The sequence below is a fragment of the Aquarana catesbeiana genome, linkage group LG05 (assembly GCF_042186555.1).
Source record: "Aquarana catesbeiana isolate 2022-GZ linkage group LG05, ASM4218655v1, whole genome shotgun sequence".
Taxonomy (NCBI): Eukaryota; Metazoa; Chordata; class Amphibia; order Anura; family Ranidae; genus Aquarana; species Aquarana catesbeiana.
Window position 1 is genome coordinate 555154720 of NC_133328.1, and position 20305 is coordinate 555175024.

Below are 20305 nucleotides of genomic sequence, written 5' to 3' on the forward strand. Positions count from 1 at the left end.
GCCACTCTAGCGGGTACAAGGTACCAGCGAGTTAGGACTTTATAATTTGTCTCCAGTGCTAAGATGTTGGGTGAAGATGACTTAGATGTGAGCCATATGTTAGACCAGTCCGTGTCTTCTAAAGTTTGTCCCAGGTCCTCCTCCCACCTCTGAACGTAAGAGGGTCTATTAAGATTTGCTACTCCATATAATTGATTATAAAGTGATGAAATTGTACCTTTAGCAAATGGATCTTTTGTACAGATTGATTCAAAAATGGATAATTGGGATAATGGTGTATCCCCCTTTAGGAATGGTGTATAGAATTTTTTGATTTGGAGATATCTAAATATCTCAGAGTTTGGTAGATCATATTTTTCTTTAAGCGATGGGAATGAAAGGAATGATTTAGATGCTATGAAGTCATTTAGTGTCTGAATGCCTGATGTTGTCCAAGCTTTAAAAGAATTTGGGTAGATCCATGCCGGATAAAAGGCCGGATTTCTGATAAAAGAAAGGAGAGGATTGTGTGGAGATTGTAACTGATATTTGGTTTTTAGTTTATCCCAGAGAGATAAGAAGTGTTTAGTTATGGGATTATGAATTTTAAAGCGGTCTTTAGGATCAAGCCATAATAAATTTGATATTAATAGAGGGTCATTTTCTGAAGCCTCTATAAATACCCATAATGGGATTTCCTGTTTTGCATGGTATTTGGACAGACTGGCCAAATGTGCTGCTCTGTAGTAGTTAGTAAAATTAGGGTATCCCAGTCCTCCTTTATTTTTGGGAAGATGTAGTGTGTGTATAGGTATACGTGGTTTAGAAGAGCCCCATATAAACGAAGTTGCTCTTTTTTGTACTATTCTCAAAAAATAGGAAGGAATTGGAATAGGGAGGACTCTGAATAGATAAAGCAATTTGGGTAGAATAGTCATTTTGATTGCATTAATCTTCCCTATCCAGGATAAAGGAAGTTGCGACCATTGTTTTATTAGATTTGTGATCTGTCTTAATACAGGAGGATAATTGGTTGAGAATAAGTCAGAATGAGATGCTGTTAAATGAATTCCAAGATATGGGATTGATTTTTCTGCCCATGTGAATGGGAGTGCAGCCCTAGCCGGGATCAATTCCATGTTTGTGAGTGAAATATTAAGCACTAGGCATTTCTTAGGATTAATCATAAGGCCGGATAGGGCTGCAAATCCATCAAGAGCTGGTATTAAGTTAGGACCAGAGACCTGTGGTGATGATAGAAAAAGTAATATATCGTCTGCAAATATACATAATTTGTGTGTAATACCTCATACTTCAATGCCAGTTATAGTTTGGTTTGTTCTGATGTATTGGGCCATGGGTTCAAGTATAAGGGCAAATAATAAGGGAGATAATGGGCAACCCTGTCGGGTACCTCTTTCGATATTAAAGGCTTCAGATTTGTATCCAGCATATTTTATATAGGCTTTGGGTTTATTATATAATGCTTTGATCCATGTTAAAAAGTGGGGTCCAAAACCCCATTTTTGTAATGAATATTGCATATATTGCCAGGATACTGTGTCAAATGCCCTCTTAATATCGAGAGATAGAAAACAAAGGGATTTTCCGTTTTTTAGCAATATGTGCCAATAACACTGCCCTGCGTATATTATCGCCTGCCTGTCTATTTGGCATGAAGCCTACTTGATCTCTATGTATTAAGTTTCCTATAATGCTATTGAGGCGTTTTGCTATTATTTTTGCTAATAATTTAATATCGAGGTTTAACAGAGAGATAGGCCGATAATTCACACAGGAAGTATCATCAGAAAGGGGTTTTGGGATCATACAAACAATTGCCATTAGTGTTTCTTGCCGAAAAGAATGTCCATCTAGAAGTTTGTTAAAAGTTTCAGTGAGAATGGGAGAAAGTATTTCTGAGAATGTTTTATAGTATAAAGCCGAGTAGCCGTCTGGGCCTGGTCTTTTGTTAAGTTTTAGGTCTTTTATGGCGTTAGCAACTTCATCTATAGTTATAGGCTCATCCAAACTGCTTTTTTGATTCTGAGATAACTCAGGTAAGGTTATTTTTGAGAAGGATTCAGCCTCTGTAGGATTAAATTCATTGTTTGTCTTGTATAAAGTTGCGAGATGTGAGTGAAATTTATGGACTATTTTAACTGGATTACAAGTGTAAACATTTTTTGATAATTTCAAACGTATTGGTTTGAAAGATTTGTTAGTTGAATTTAATGCCCGAGCCAAATATGTACCTGGTTTGTTTGTATTCATGTAGAAATTGTGTTTGGAGCGTTTGAGGGATTTATCAACTGACTCAGTGAGAAATAGATCGTATTCCAATCTAGATTTTTCCAGATGAGATTTTGTACTCTGAGATGGATTATCTTGAAATGATATGTAGGCTGCATTAAAATTGAGTTCTAGTTTTTTTGCTAGATTTTTGCATTCCCGTTTAAATAGTGCCATTTGTCTTTGTATTGTACCACGCAAGACAGGCTTATGAGCTTCCCACAGTGTTATTGGGGAGATGTCTTTTGTATTATTAATTGATATGTATTCCTTTAAAGCTTGTTCAATGGCCATCTGATGTAGTGGGTATTTGAGCATTATGTCTGGTAAGTACCACGTTGGGTCATTCGCTTTTGGTATGGCTGAGGCTATAGTAGTGTATACTGCATTATGGTCAGACCACGGAATCAGAATTATATCTGATGCAATAATTTCTGGTATCATTCCTATTGTTAGAAAAATATGATCTATTCTGGTGAAGGTTTGATGAGGGTGCGAGAAATAAGTGAATTTCTTTTTCATTGGGTTACTTTCTCTCCACGAATCTACCAGATTGTATTTGGAAAGAAGTTGAGAAAAAGGTAATCTAGAGGTTATTTTGGATGGTGTAAAAGGTGATTTATCTAGAAATGGGAGGAGGACCTGGTTCGAATCCCCACACATTATCACTGTTCATATTTTGTGTGTATTAATCACTTGTAATATATGTGAGAGGAATGGTGTAGGTTGTTTGTTAGGAGCGTAGTAGGAAATCACCGTGATTGCTGTATCCATTATATAACCCATGAGTATCAGGTATCTATCTTCTGGGTCTTTAATTTCTGATGATAAGTTGAATGGTGTGGATCGGTGAAATGCAATTAGAGTTCCCCTTTGCTTGGTACAGGCAGAAGCCGTGTAAATTTGTTGATAAAAAGGAGAAATATATTTTGGAGTAGAATCTTTGGTGAAGTGTGTTTCTTGGAGGCATACTATGTGAGCCTTCTTGTTATGGAAAGTACGGAAGGCTTTGGTCCTTTTTTGAGGGACATTTATTCCCTGAACATTCAGGGAAAGTATATTCAGTGGTGCCATGGCAATAGATAAAATAGTTTTGACTTACTTTTTGTTATGCAGAGCTGACTGCGCAGATCAACCTGTGTGGACTGAAGAGATGAATAGATAGAAAAGAAACCAGTGAATTCTGGAGTAAAGAGTAAACAAAAAACATATGAGATTAGATGATACATTGTATAAATTATTTTTTGCAAGTAATCACAATTTACCCGTGAAAGAGAATAAATATCTCTCTCAGGGGAATAAGTGCCTTCGTCACACTCCCACATAATATGGTTGGGAGAATGAGGAGGGCTAATGGGGGTACACGGATCTTCCGCTTACAGGAGAGAAGTGCTATGTCAAAAGACATCAAAATGATGTTTCATTAATTGGAGTGCAGAATATAGTTTTTGTTGAAATTATTTATTCCAGGGTGGTTGTATATGGTTAGTCTTGCCCTAGGCTAAATAATTCAGTTAGAAAGGTACTATTAATAACTTTGGTATTGATGAAGATAGTTTGAATTATTTTGGGATTTTAACCCTTTTAGAGTAAACAATTACATATTTTATTCATATGTAACTGTTTAGATATGTTAACTCATAAAATTGAGGTTGTATTGCTTCAGATTAGAATAAACAAAAACATAATTCTAGGAACTAGTTAGGTAATAATATATTTGTTTTAAGAAAAGAAAGAAAAAGCTTCCATTACTTCTGGGTTATTGAACATATTTGTCCTAAAAAGTAATAAATCTATTGTTATTACCTGATAATATATAACTGAACAAGAATTTCCTTATTTCACTCATATATTCTAAGGCTATATGAATCAGAAGTAATAAGAAATATAACTGGAATGTAACATGATCCCACACAGTGTGTGACTATCAGAATGCAGTTACATTCAGTTATAAATACAGGTTTTTTATAGAGAACCATCTCTTAGTATAATAAATGAAGAGATATCAGGAATTAGGATGTCAGTCCATTGAATCTTCTTGGTCCATGGATGATGTGGCATAACGGCCTCTTTTGTGAGAATGATGATTCCCATTTTGTTCTGAAATTTTCTGGGTGCTGCCTGAAGGTGAAGATGATGCCATTCTTCTGCGTGTGGGAGTGTTGCTGCTTGTGGGTTCTGTCAGATTTAATTTTAAAAGGGTTTGTTGTAGTTCATCTGCTGATCTGCTTCTGTAAATTGTACCTTGGTTGTTAAATCTGACTGAAAAGGGGAAGCCCCATTGATACATAATGTTGTGGCGTTGCAGTTCCATTAGTTGGGGTTTCATGGATCGTCTTTTAGTAATAGTAAGTTGGGATAGGTCAGCAAAAATTTGATAATTGTGTCCTTGAAAATTAAGTTCCTTTTTTTCACTTGCAGCAATTAGTATTTGTTCTTTCGTTCTGTAATAATGAAATTTTGTGATTATATCACGTGGGGGTCCATCTTTCTTTTTGGCTGTGAGGGCTCTGTGTACTCTGTCCAGTTCTAAACGTTCAATAGGGATATCTGGCTTTAGTTCTTGTAATAGAGCAGTAATAGTAGATTGCAGGTCTGTCACAGTTTCAGGTATTCCCCTTATGCGCAAGTTTGAACGTCTGGCTCTATTTTCGTAATCTTCAAGCTTAGTTTGAAGTATTAAATTCTCTTTTTTTAATTGTTCCAATTCTGTTATATTTTCTTTTGTTGTAATTTCAATTTCATCCATTTTCATTTCTAAGGCTGCGGTGCGGTTTCCCAGCTCTCTTATTTCTTTGGTTAGGCTTTTTGTTATTTGGTCTGAGGTTTGTTTTAAAGCCTTATGAAGCATCTTTTCAAATTGTAATAATATTACTGGGGATGCTGAGGAGTCTTGTGGAGAAGTTTGTGAGAGGATTTGTTCTGTATCTGACTCAAATGGAGAGTCTTGCTGTGACATTTTCTGTCTGTGAGAGCGCCCTGATGCTGTATCTTGTGAGGTGACTGGAGCTGCTTCAGCTGCAGTGAGTGCCTGTGAGCTCTTTGTGAGGTGATTTTTATTTCTGCCACGGTTTCCTCCCAGTACCATATTTCCTGCCCAAACTTTCACAGTTTGTTCCCAGGGGCAAAAAGGTTCAAATGGATACCTTTTGAGCCTGCAGGCTCCGCTTTGTCCTTCTCTTCTCTCCTCAGCGGTGTGGAGCTCTAACAATGCATGTCTGCTCCGCTAGGCTCCGCCTCCTGCCTCAATGTTATTTTTTCAAATGAAATTTTTTTTTTTTTTTTTTTTTTTTTGCATTTAAGTCCAAATATGAGATCTGAGGACTTTTTGACCCCAGATCTCATATTTAAGAGGACCCGTCATGCTTTTTTCTATTACAAGGGATGTTTACATTCCTTGTAATAGGAATAAAAGTGACCCAAATTTTTTTTCAAATAGTGTAAAAGTAAATAAAAATAGGTAAAATAAATAAGATTTTTTTTTTTTTTAAATGCCCCGTCCCAACGAGCTCGTGCGCAGAAGCAAATGCATATGTGAGTAGCGCCCGCATATGAAAACGGTGGTCAAACCACACATGTGAGGTATCGCCATGATTGTAATGCCGGACATTCCGACAACAAAATCCTAGGATTTTTTCCAACGGATGTTGGCTCAAACTTGTCTTGCATACATACGGTCACACAAAGTTGTCGGAAAATCCGATCGTTCTAAACGCGGTGACGTAAAACACATACGTCGGGACTATAAACGGGGCAGTGGCCAATAGCTTTTATCTCTTTATTTATTCTGAGCATGCGTGGCACTTTGTCCGTTGGATTTGTGTACACACGATCGGAATTTCCGACAACGGATTTTGTTGTCGGAAAATTTTATATCCTGCTCTCAAACTTTGTGTGTCGGAAAATCAGATGGAAAATGTGTGATGGAGCCTACACACGGTCGGAATTTCCGACAACAAGGTCCTATCACACATTTTCCGTCTGAAAATCCGATCGTGTGTATGGGGCATTAGAGTGAGAGCAATAATTCTAGCCCTAGACCTCCTCTGTAACGCAAAACATGCAACCTGTAGAATTTTTAAAATGTCGCCTATGGAGATTTTTGAGGGTAAAAGTTTGACGCCATTCCACGAGCGGGCGCAGTTTTGAAGCGTGACATGTTGAGTATAAATTTACCCGGCGTAATATCATCTTTCACAATATAAAAAAAATTGGGCTAACTTTACTGTTGTCTTATTTTTTTATTCAAATTTCATTTAATTTCATTCCAAAAAAAGTGCGCTTGTAAGACCGCTGCGCAAATACCGTGTGAAAAAAAGTATTGCAATGACAGCCATTTTATTCTCTTGGGTGTTAGGAAAAAAACAATATATAATGTTTGGGGGTTCTAAGTAATTTTCTAGCAAAAAAAACTGTTTTAACCACTTGCTGCCCGCCCACCGTCATATGCAGCTGTTATACTGGGCCGCCGTCATATGACGGCGCCGCCTTCCAGGTTCCCTAGGGGGTGCGCGCAGGCGCCCGGCGCGTCACTCTGGTCCCGGTGCGCATGCCCGGTGGCCGCGATGTCCGCCGGGCACCCGCCATTGCCCGGTAACCGAGCAGGACAAGTGGATCTGTGTGTGTAAACACACAGATCCACGTCCTGTCAGATGGGAGGAGACCGATGGTGTGTTCCTTGTCGGTGCATTTTTATAGCACGGATCGCTGTATAAATGTGAATGGTCCCAAAAATGTATCAAAATTGTCCGATGTGTCCACCGCAATATCGCAGTCATGATAAAAATCACAGATCGATGTATCGGCCTAAACTGAGAAAAAAATTTGTTTAAAAAAAAAAAATTTGGATATTTATTATAGCAAAAAGTAAAAAATATTGTGTTTTTTTCAAACTTGTCACTCTTGTTTTGTTTATAGCGCAATAAATAAAAACTGCAGGGTTGATCAAATACCACCAAAAGAAAGCTCTATTATTGGGGAAAAAATAATAAAAATTTCATTTGGGTACAGTGTTGTATGACCGCGCAATTGTTATTCAAAGTGTGACAGCACTGAAAGCTGAAAATTGGCTTGGGCAGGAAGGGGGTGAAAATGCCCTGTATGGAAGTGGTTAAACATGTAAACACCAAAATCTCAAAATGAGGCTGGTCTTTAAGTGGTTAAGGCAGAAACAAAAAATATATAAGGCTTTTTTCAAGCATACACCAGATACAGTATATATTTGATGAACATTATACACAAGGACTCTTCAAAAACCATTTGAAATTAGGATGTGATTGAAATGAGCCCAAAGAACTCTACATTGCATGTTTTTTTATTCTTGCTGTAATTATTGACGTGTTCTGCTTACAAGGTATATAGCAACTAGCTCAAGGAATTTGTCAAAGGCAAGAATAACTTCACGAGTGGAATCAACAGAAGCCAAGACCTTCTTCAAAGAGCGAGACAGTGGCTGAAAAGAAATAGAGGATATATTATTTTGTGAAACTATACACACCTATATTATTTATGAAGGACAGTAATGTTCAAACTGCTGTAAACCAAGAGTATTTTTTTCCCCGGGTTGTGATGTTAATCCTTTTTTTTTTTTTTGTTATAAAGTAATTACTGATCTAATTTCATGTAGCATAGCTTAATAAAAAAAAATATTTGTGCTGATTTATAACAACTAAAACACAATTCAAATTGTTGCTTATAGCAACCAGTTATGCTTCATCTTTCAGAGCAAAATAAGAATCAGATTGGTTGCTAGAGAAAGCTCCACTGTTGCGCCAACAGTCTGGCGGAAGGTGCTCTTCTCTAATCAGGGGACACAATACTAACATGGCTTACCTGGCTATCATGTTTAATCATACTTATTCTAGATTACTAAAAAATGTGAATGCAGAGAATAATCTTGAGAGGTAAGAAGATAGCATTTTAGAGAGGTCAGCAATAAAAGCCTCTATATTTATGTCATGACATGACAAAACTGACAGCATTCTTACCTGGACCACCCAAGTTAAAATATTATATTATGTTACAAGCACATTTAAACCCAATGAACTGTATCCATCCACCCGAATCAATTTATCTTATTATTCTATAATATTATTCAATAGTCCTTACGCCAAAGTTTCCTGAATCCACTCCTAGGTCCTTGAGGGGGGACAGGTTGTCAGCAAGGTCATCCAGGTGTTTGGCTGCACTCCTAAAAGCATTCATAATCTTTGCACCATGTGTCTTGAGGTTAGCAGAGTCAGGGGTCAGTTTAAAGTGAACAAAATAAGATTTGGCTTGGGGGGACTCAAGGTAAAACCTAATAGAAAATAAAACAACAACTAAAAAATATTGATGTAAAATTACATGTTTCAAATAAAAATATATATATATGTATCAGCTCTGGGAAAGAAAACTTTGTTTTCCTTCCTGGTGTTACCGCTAGCAGAAGGAGAACCTGGCTGTCCTTCAAGTAATTGCCCGGAGACAAAATGATCTCCTTGTTTCATGGCTTAATGGATACTGTTTGCAACCAAATGCTACGTAATGTATGATGCATAAAATATCAGTAGTAGCAGTCAATAATTACTAACATCTTTCTCTCAATTTTCATTTAAAGTGTTGCTAAACCCACAATAGTAAAATCAGTCTGTAAATGCAGTAAAGCATGCTTGTTATATTCACTATGGAACCTAAGGGGTTAATCCTCCGAAATATATAAAAAGTCTGTTTTCTATCTTCTCTGATACTCCCCTTCTTCCACAGTCCCCAAACCATCTCTTGATAGAACAGAGTGGGGACAGGTTATAAATTCTATCAATAGTGTCTTAGCTTTTTAAAAGGGCTATACACATGGATCATAGAACTAGAATGACTTCTCCCATGCAATGAGTAGTTGTTTTAAAACTTAGTACATTAGCCAAATAATTCCTGTTCTCGTAAATTATTTATCCAGTTAAAAAAAATGAACACTGTAATCATCTATTTTAAAAAAAATAAACAAGGATAAAAGAACCTTACCTGCGTAAAACCTTAGCACCCAGATCACCGGCCTGAGGGGAAATCTTGTCCCACATGGAAAGCACAGCAGCCTTCTCTCCAGCAGACAGATTCATTGTGATGATCAAGAGTTGATGTAGTAAACCTTAGATCAGCTTGGCAACTCAAGAAAGATCCATGTTAAACTGAAACGTTTACTACGTTTTTATATATTAGCATATCATTCACAAAGCTAAAGATGCATTCCTATTGGCTGAAACTGCATACCACCCTTTAGAACTGACGTATCCTCTGCATGCTGTATGTACTGATACAAAGCACATACACTCCTTTTGTGTTTACTTACAATTGGTTAGAAAACAATTGGTAACGCACTATGACATGAAGGACATGTAGGTCCCCCTACTTGAGAAAGCACATGTACAGGCCCATCTGAAGTTTGCTAATGAACATCTGAATGATTCAGAGAACTGGGTGAAAGCGTTGTGGTAAGATGAGACCAAAATCAAGCTCTTTGGCATCAACTCAACTCACCGTGTTTGAAGGAGGAGGAGGAATTCTGCATATGACCCCAAGAACACAATCCCAGGTACTGCCCCAGGGGACATGTATCAATGCAAAAAAAGTTTTTAAAAACCGCCATTTTTTCAGGACCAGTGATTTTAATAATGCTTAAAGTGAAACAATAAAAATGAAATATTCTTTTAAATATTGTGCCTGGGGGTCCCCTTAGTCTGGCTGTAAAGTAGAGCTTCTTTCACATGTTTATAACAGTACCGGAGCAAAATTACATTTCTAAAAGGAAAATCGGTATCTGGAAGCTCCCTTTTACAAGGGGGCCCCCGGATTCCGCCCCCCTATGTGAATGGATATGGGGTACATTGTACCCATTCACCAAAAAAAACAGCAGACAGTAAATCCGTTATCAATCATGGCGCCAACGGTCCCAAAAAAAAAAAAAAAAAAAAAAGAAAGGCGGAAAAATTCTGTCACCATGGGAGGCATCCCGCCAACTGCAGCCTTTTCGCGGTGACAGCTGTTATGTAGCCAAGGGTGGGGCTACCCGATGACATAAACGGATGACCCCGCCCCCCTCTGACATCACATGACAGGAGTTTTTCCATTTTTTTTCTTCGGGACCGTAGGCGGCGTGATTGATGATAGATTTACTTTTTTTTTAAATAAAGGAATTGCCAAAAACTAAGTGTTTCATACATACAAGTGCAAGGAACATGAATCCGTACTCTACGGCCAGATAGGAGAAACCTGAGGACTCAATCGAGCAATAGTGGTGAGAACCCTGAGACTAACACCACTAGAGAAATAGCACACCATCCCAAACAAAAAGGAGTGGTAAGTTGGCAGTAAATCTTAGTTGTAAACCAGAACAGGAGGGTGTGACATACGAATACCTAGTTTACCCAGTTTGGAAAGCACAGGGAGGGTCTTTCACTAAGGAGAGGGTGCAGCACCAGTTCATACATTACCACTTGCCAACCGGCTCACGCCGATATACGTTGGCAGAATGGCACTCCTGCGCAACTCGATTTCCACCGGTGGCCTGTGTCGCGGCGAGGAGAGGCAGAATGGGGAAATGTAAACAAGGAATTTCCCTGTTCTGCCTAGTGACATGGCAGGGATCTACTGTTCCCTGTCATCGGGAACAGTGATCTCTGTCATGTCAGTGGTAGCCTATCCCCCCTACAGTTAGAACACGTTGGAACAAACCTAACCCCTTGATTGCCCCCTATTGTTTAACCCCTTTCCTGCCAGTGACATTTATACAATAATCCGTGGCTATTTATAGCTCTGATTGCTGTATAAATGTCAAAGTGTCCGATCTGTCCCCTGCAATGTCGCAGTCCCGATAAAAATCGCAGATCACCGCCATTACTAATAAAAAAAAAAATGAATAATAAAAATGCCATAAATCTATCCCCTATTTTGTAGACGCTATAAATTTTATGCAAACCAATCAGAATACACTTATTGCGATTTTTTTTACAAAAAATTTGTAGAAGAATACATATCGGCTTAAACTGAGGATGAAATTTGTTTCTTTATATATTTTTGGGGGATATTTATTATAGCAAAAAGTAAAAAATATTGCTTTTTTTTCAAAATTGTCAGTCTTTTTTTTGTTTACAGCGCAAAAAAAAAAAAAATGAAGATGTGAACAAATACCACAATAAGAAAGCTTTATTTACCACCAAAAGAAAGCTCTATGGGAAAGCTCTGTGGAAAAAAAGGATATTAATTTTGTTTGAGTACAGCGTCGCATGACCGTGCAATTGTCAGTTAAAGCACCTCAGTGCCGTATCGCAAAAAATGCTCTGGTCATTAAGGGGGTAAAATCTTCCGGGACTGAAGTGGTTAATTAGTGCGCCGGAAAAATCTTTAATTGAATGTAATAGCGCATGTTGAAGCACAAATAGCGATAATAATTACCCGTATATGTAAATTGCATCTGGGTAACTGCGGTTTTCTTGTTGATAATAGCGCACGCCCAATACAATTAGTTAATTTCATCTAATTGGATGTGTCTTGTTAGGCTATTAGTAGGTGTCCTCAGTTAATGAACCCTTTTGATGCTAATCTAATTCCTATAACTTCTAATATATCTTTGAAATGTGTTTTTTTCTTTTTTTTACCCAAATCTTTTAATACATTACAAAGAACAGAGAAGTGTTTCTAAACCCAATAAATTCATATTTTCAGATCTTGATCTTTAAAGGTGATCATGCACTGCAATCAGTTAGATCCTAAATAAATTATATTTAGTGCAAGAGCCTGTTTGATTTTCTATAATTTGAATTAATTGTTCAAGTGTGTCTTCCTATTACCTATTTTGCCTAAATATCGAGTTGTACAGAGATTGGCCAATCAGATTGCATAGTATATGACCATCTTAAGTGCCAAATTTGGAATGTAGATGTGCCATGATGACCCACTTGTATTTTCCAAACAATATTTCTTGGGCATTAAACAAGGCACATGAAAAACACCTTTTTTTGGGATATGCTAAAGTGACCAGGAATCTTCAAACTACAGCTCTCCAGCTGTTGGGGAACTACATATCCCATGAGGCGTTGTAAAGTGCAGCGCTAAAAATTCAAAATAATACATAAGTGAGTATAGCATGTAATAACTATACAGTGCAAATTCAAAAGTAGCTGTAACTGATATACAATAATAATTTCATATGTGACCAGCATAATACAAAAATACACACATTATATTATAAAGTGCAACATTGGGCGAAGGTCAGACCAGATCAGATATCCCCAATTCCAGGAAGTGCAGGTATGCAAAGAAACAAAAAACTCCAATGGTGCAGTATTGTCTCTTTAAGGTATTTTTAATTGGTAAGTATTGCAGTCCTGCATACAAGTATTCTGTCTCAAAAATGAGTCTCCATTACAAAACGAATAAAAAGGAATTCCTTACAAGTAAAAAGTTCACAAACATGTGCAAGCGATCGCGCATGCACAGAGCGTGTGAGCTGGGCGTCCCGACGATCGCTTCGTCAGATGTGGCGTCATCAGGGGTCATTGACATGTATCACAGTTGAACTTAGGAATGTGTCTTTGCAAAGTTAAAATACATGAAATCCTTTCTTATTTTTGCTTGGGAATTGAGTGCAGAGGGATTTGAAGTCTTGTCAGTTTTTGGGGATGTCTGCACCCCTGATAGGGTGCAGACACCCCCCCCCCCAAATTTTTCCGGTTTCTCCTTCAAATTTATTCACTTCCTGTCACATAGCAAAACAGGAAGTGAGGGTAAAACCCTACCAATATCTTCCCTTGGGGACACACAGGTCAATCTAACTAGTTTCCCCATTAGGCAAATTACACTCTAGCACTTTGCTGTGTACACCCCAAATTATTAGGTATCTTGGACTTTGGGGTTTATTTACTAAAGGCAAATCCACTTTGAACTACAAGTGCACTTGGAAGTGCAGTCGCAGGAGATCCAAGGGGGACATACAAGGAAAATAAAAAACAGCAATTTTGCTTCTACATGATTGGATGATAAAATCAGCATAGCTTCCCCTCAGAGCACTTGTAGTGCAGAGTGGATTTGCCTTTAGTAAATATACCCCAATGCTATACATGCTATACTCACTTATGTATTATTTTTAATTTTTAGCGCTGCACTTTATATTTTCATATGTGACTTAGTGCCCAATATCTGGGTTATAGTGCTCAGGTGCTGTTGTTGCTTAATTTTTTACTAAGCGCTGATTATTTTACACATTGGTAGGGTTTTACCCTCACTTCCTGTTTGGCCATGTGACAGGAAGTGAAGCTAATTTTCAGAAAAAGAACACCCAACCTAAAAAAGACAAGCAGGGGCTCTAACACTCACTTGGTTTCCCTCAAATGCCCACAATTAGAATGGGATTGTCATGAGCTAGATTTTAGCTCAGTGCTCTAAATCAGTGGTTCTCAACCCTGTCCTCAAGTACCCCCAACAGGCCATGTTTGCAGGTTTTCCTTCATCTTGCAAAAGTGCTTTAAATCACAGTCAATGGCTTGGTATTTTGGACAGCTATTTTAGCGAAGATAAATTCCCAAAACATGTCCTGTCGGGGGTACTTGAGGACTGAGGCTGAAAACCACTGCGCTAAAATGGAAAATTCAATACTTACCTCTCTGTAATTTTCCTTTCCTGGTGCCTATCCATGGCAGCATACGCAAAATCCATGCATATGCTACCATGAAGGCACCAGGAAAGTAGCCTTTAGACAAATCACAGCTTTTTTTTGTTTTGCCATGCCAATCAGCCTAATTAAGCTGCAGCTGGGAAATCTGTTGCATGAAAAAATGTTTTTTTTTTTTTTTTTGGGGGGGGGGGGGGGGGGGGGGAGTGTAAAATGCATTACTTGGATTGAGCATGCATCTGCAAAACAAATTATTAACAAAACACATATAAAATAAATATTTGCTACAAATTTTATTGGTCAACAAAACAGGACAAAAAAGAGCAAGGAAAGCAAAAAAACACACGTATGTTAATTTGAGACAATAACAGAATATGGTTTTGAGGTCTAACCATTTTGCAGGGGAAATTAACAGGAGTTAAAAGGATTGCGTCCACAAATAGATAGTCGCTTAACCACTTCAATACCAGGCACTTTCACCCCTTCCTGCCCAAGCCAATTTTTAGCTTTCAGCTCTGTCGCACGTTGAATGACAATTGCGCGGTCATGCTACACTGTACCCAAATAAATTTATTATAATTTTGTTCCCACAAATAGAGCTTTCTTTTGGTGGTATTTGATCACTGCTGGGTTTTTTATTTATTGCGCAAATAAAAAAAGACCGAAAAATTTAGAATTTTTTTTTTCTTTGTTTCTGTTATAAAGTTTTGTAAATAAGTATGTTTTCTCCTTCACTGACAGGCACTAATGAGGCTTCACTGACAGGCACTGATAAGGCGGCACTGATGGGCACTGATGAGGTGGCACTGATGATGGGCCTCTGTCAGAGGTTCTTTCCTGAGATCGGTGTAGTGGTGTGTCAGACTGACACTCTGCACCACTGACCGCCACGCTGCATGTCCCCATGGGTGCACGCTGGCAGTTGTCCTGCTGGACATCATATGATGCCCAGTCATGATAACTGAACCACCGCCCGGCCGTCATTTTGCTATAGGCTGGGTAGGAAGTGGTTAAGAATGCAGCACAGACAATGAAATCAAAGTGAAACTAACAACCTACAAACAACGCAGATTGACAACATCAAAAATATTTCAGTGATAAAATATCCCCCCCAAAAAAATAAATAAAAAATACTTGCTCTAAAACACACTTATGCGCACGCACGCACACACACACACACACCTATCTGCAAGCTTTATATAACATAGGTCTGTGTGCTAATGAGGCAATTGAAAACACATGCACAGTCAATGAAACACACAAAATGCAAGTTCACCCAATGTAGAGACAGAACTTCAAAGTGGGTACATCTGTTAAGGATGTCCTTAAATTACTAACTCAAAAAACAAACAAACAAAGAGCCTAACATGGGTAAAAGTTAGACAACAAATACCATTGCAGTCTACGGGAACTGACTTGTTAATTTTGCTAGTCTCCACTTGGCTGGCTTATATTCTAGTTACTGGACCTAAAATGGGTATGGGGGCCCAGGTCCCATCCTGAGGGACATATATCAATGTCACCAATTTGGACAACCCCAAAAATGAAACAAGCAGAAGTGCCTTTAAAAATGCAAAATTGCTTAAAATCTAGTAACTAGGGATGAGCTGATGTTCGAGAATAAAACATTAAGAATGGATCATCAATACAAAGATAATATGTAAATTGTGTATACACTTTTAAAACAAATAAACAAACATTAATAACCATATGACTCAATTACTGATTGAAAAAAATATTATTCTATACATGCTAAGGAGACATGTCTGCAAGTATGGAATAAACTCATGATGATTAGTTAAAAAAATTTGGATGGATATTAAAGCGGAGTTCCCACTGTTTAAACATTTTTTTTTAGGTTTATTTAGCGCACTCACGTTTGAGATTAATCGGTGCTCAATTGCCTATTTCTTATAGAAATATATCCTATATACCCGTTATTAGAAGTTTCCATAGTGCTTGTGGGCATATGAAGCCCACAAGCACTATCTTCTGGGCTCTGGTGCAGCTAAGCCACCAGCAAGCACCGTCCGTTCTTGCGCATGCGCTGTACACTTCTGACGTTGCCATCACAAAGGACTGCATCGTCGGAAGTGCCTGCCCCCGTGATGGCAACGAAGCCTTCGGCGCTGCCCAGTGACTCCTGGGAGATGATGACAGACATCTTCCAGGAGCACTAGCGAGCACGGGCGCCGAGGGAAATTACGTCAGGCGCCTTGGAGAGGAAGAGGCAGATTACGAGGGACCCCCTAGCAACAGACCAGAAAAGGGGAGTAAAAAAAAAGTTTTTTCCAAAGGTTGTTATTTGTATTTAATGCTGCTGAATATTGTATTTTTTTTATGACTCCGCTTTAATGAATATTATTATAAATAGATTATTTCCATAAGCAATAATATATATATATATATATATATATATATATATATATATATATATATATATATATATATATATATATATATATATATATAGCTAGTATATGGGGAAACATGCATGGTACAAATTCATGGTGTTTAATGAAATTTGATGGGGATTAATTAATATTATTATGAATACGTTATTTTTTTTTAGACAATGGTATATGTTAATTATTATGCAGGAATGATTATGCTTAATATACAAAATATATATATTTAATAATAATAATAATAATAATATATACAGCTCTAATATCTGGTTATGAAAAAAATTATTTGGAATAAACAGATCATGGGTGCAATACTTTAAATTAAAATAGTGTAATTAATATATCACGAAACTTCCGGTTCCGGCGCCGCATGGAGTAGCTGCTCTTCACATCAGCTCCCGCAGCTCGACTCCAAAAATGGCATATAAAGCCTGCAAACCCCCAAATCACACCGGCACTTGCCCCACTCTCTCCCCAGTCACAAGATGGACCGGTTTGTTGAAAAAAACGGCCCGCGATGGCACGGGCACCACAGACGCAAATCGAGGCCCCGGCTTCGGCCTACACGGAGCCTTTCATAGAAACAGAGCCTGACATGGGAGGTAAGCGGCGCTGCGGCCCCCTCCCCACCTGCTGATACATCCACCCAACTCACAGGCACATCCAGCACAGAGATGATAGCACAGGCTGTGGCAGCTCTTCTCTCCCCAATGATAACAGCTTCTGTGGAGAAGGCTGTCAGCGCAGGCATGCAGCAGCTCCAGGCCCAGCTAGGGGAACATGCCTCCAGGCTGAATGAAGCTGAGCACCGCATAGCTAATATTGAGGAAGAACTATACCACTCTCAATCCACAGAGCAGGCCCAAGACAAAACTAACAAATACATTCTTGAAAAACTGGACGATTTGGAAAATAGATCCAGAAGGAGCAATCTGCGATTTGTGGGCATTCCAGAATTGCTGCAGCCTTCAGCTCTCACAGATTTATGCGCCAGACGCATTCCCGAAGCACTAGGCCTGCCAGGTCCCTGCACAGTAGAACGTGCACACCACATGGGAACCTTCAACTCAGATCGCAAATCGCCCAGTCCCATAATCGCAAAGTACCTCAATTACTCAGATAAAGCTTTCATCCTGCAAAAACTCAGGCAATCTAGATCTCTTCAAATCGACGGCATGAAAATCCTGATTTTCGCGGATTACTCTATTGAGGTGTCCAAGAAGAGGAAAGCCTTTCAACAGGTTTGCTCAGAGCTACATCATCAACAAATCAAATTCACTTTGGCGTTCCCAGCTACTCTCCGACTCAAAGCCCCGAATGGTGACCAGCTCTCTTTTCATGACCCAAACGAAGCTGAGGCCTTCCTACGATCACTACGCTCGGGCCCCAACCCCAGCCCCTCTTCAAGAGCGGCTCCTATCAACCGTGCTCTAGACCAAAGGAGCCCATGCAAAGACTCTCCAAAACGGTTTAGAGCCTCTGCACCGGACCACCATCGCTCCACACCCCGTTGAAGACCACTATCACGGTCCCAAACTGTTTACCTCACCGCCTAGCCTTTAACGGCCATGGTGGTTCAACTTTCAACGAGATGTCTTATTAAAGAGAAAAAGTTAAATTTTTCCCTCAAGCTTGTTCTCTCTTCCTTCCCAAATCAGCTACTGGTAGGCCAAGCAGTATTCTAATGTTTTACATATTGTTAACTGGTTAACTTGATTTTGTTATACCTCAGGTGTTGATTTTCTCCCCTGGCTCTCCTGTGTAACCCTCTCCTCCTTTAATATTGCACAGCCCAAGCTGCCAGTACACATCACCCCCTCAATTATGGGTTTTAAGTACAGCAATCTCTGGGTCTTGCGATGGGAGCTGGCCTACACGGTTGACTCCATGCGGAAAAAAGCGAAGTTTATTGAATATGTTTTATTGTTTCTTTTTTTTACCCCCCTCCTTCTAGACCCCTCCCTATATTGCGCACCCCCATCTTAAGAATACATACGCCCCCAATGGTTGTACAAACCCTCGTTCAGACAGACTAAACCTCTCCAGAATCCAGCCTATTCTCACATCACACCACCACATATTAACCTATGAAGATCATGTAATATCTGCACATACCCCCCCAGTGACCCCCCCCATATGAAACTGGTCTCCTGGAATATTAAAGGGCTTCGTTCACCTAACAAGAGAATGAAAATCCTCTGTCACCTTAAAAGACTTAAAACCAACATTGCCCTGCTTCAAGAAACCCACCTTTCCGCCTCTGATTTCCACCGCATGAAAAAATTATGGGTAGGCACGGTTCTAGGCTCAGATTCCAATGGACGCAAAGCAGGAGTCTTGATACTCATACACAAAAACCTCCCATGTGAGGTCCTATCTGTTAAATCAGATTCACAGGGTCGCCTTATCTCAGCCCACATTAAATTAGGACCCAAGGATATGATAGTCTCCAACATTTATGTGCCCAATAACCCCACAAAGCAATTTTATAGTGAACTTTCAACAATGCTCCTTAATGACCCGACTCTCCCACATATAGTCGGCAGAGACTTTAACTCCGCAATTCACCTGATAGATGACAGATCCACTCCTAAGCGCACATGTCTCCCCCCAGACCACGATTCACAAACTCTTCTAGCCTCCACGATGGAATCCCTCCATTTACACGACATTTGGCGACTCCGGCACCCAGCTGACAGGGAATTTACTTTTTACTCCAACCCCCACAACGTTTTCACCAGAATTGACTATCTCTTCTGCTCAGACGACCTTTTACCACTAATATCCGACGCGGACATTTACGACATTGCCATATCTGACCACGCACCGATCTCGACTACGATCGACAACCCTGAACTACACCCGAATCCTAAAATATGGCGTTTCCCTTCTTATCTCCACAACAACTCTGACTTCCGACAATACATGGAAAACGCCTGGTCAGAATACACCTTGACCAATGCTGGACACTCTGACAACCCCAATCTATTCTGGGAAGCAGGCAAAGCATTTCTCAGAGGCCGTGTAATTTCTTATGCTGCATCCTTTAAGAGAAATACACTCAAAAAATACAAACTAGCCAGCTCCCGACTGCACCTAGCCAACGATCACTATTCATAAACAACTCCGCTGATAATAGGAAGGCATGGCAGTCAGCAAAACAATCCTTTGACACTTGGGCCGAAACCCCAGAACAAACAAAAAAAGCTTACATGGATGCCACCCTCCATAAATTCGGCAATAAGGCAGGTAAACTCCTGGCCAATTTATGTAGGGGACCCTATCGTCCGACCTATATCACATCTCTCCGTGACTCTTTGGGTAACATAAAAACTACTCAAAAAGACATAAATGAAACCATGCTAAAGTACTATTCCTCCCTTTAAGCACCAGACCCCATAAATACTTCGACAGCACAATCTTTTCTTGAAAAGGTAACCCTCTCTCAAGTATCACCTTCACAGTTAGATGCTCTAAACGCACCTATCTCCCTCCATGAAATTTCTACTGCCATTAAAAACCTAGCTCCTTTTAAAGCCCCAGGCCCTGATGGATTCACGGGAGAATTCTACAAGTCCTTACAACCAATCCTAGAACCCACACTCCGCGAAGTATATCAACACATATGGTCTGGGGGCTCATACCTACCCACGGGCAACCAAGCCATTATCAAACTGCTAGCCAAGAAAGGTAAAGACCTCCAAGAACCAGGCTCATATAGACCTATTTCACTCCTAAACCTGGATGTCAAAATCCTTTCCAAAATTATTGCCACAAGATTAGCCGACATCATACCCTCTCTGATACACCCTGCCCAATCAGGGTTCCTGAAAGGCAGAACTGCCACCATGAATATCAGAAAGGTAATGATGGCCCTGGAACATGCCAAAGGCAACTCAGAGGGAAATTATGCTATCATCACCCTGGATGCAGAGAAAGCCTTCGATAACGTCAGTTTCGAATGGCTTTCTTTGGTCATGACTAA

The 20305-nt window shown here is 39.4% G+C and overlaps 1 protein-coding gene across 1 annotated transcript in view; it reads left to right on the forward strand.

Annotated features, from left to right (window-relative positions):
* Positions 1-20305, forward strand: part of RALYL (RALY RNA binding protein like) — a 1862755-nt gene that overhangs the window by 456647 nt on the left and 1385803 nt on the right. The gene's annotated exons all lie outside the window — the stretch shown is intronic.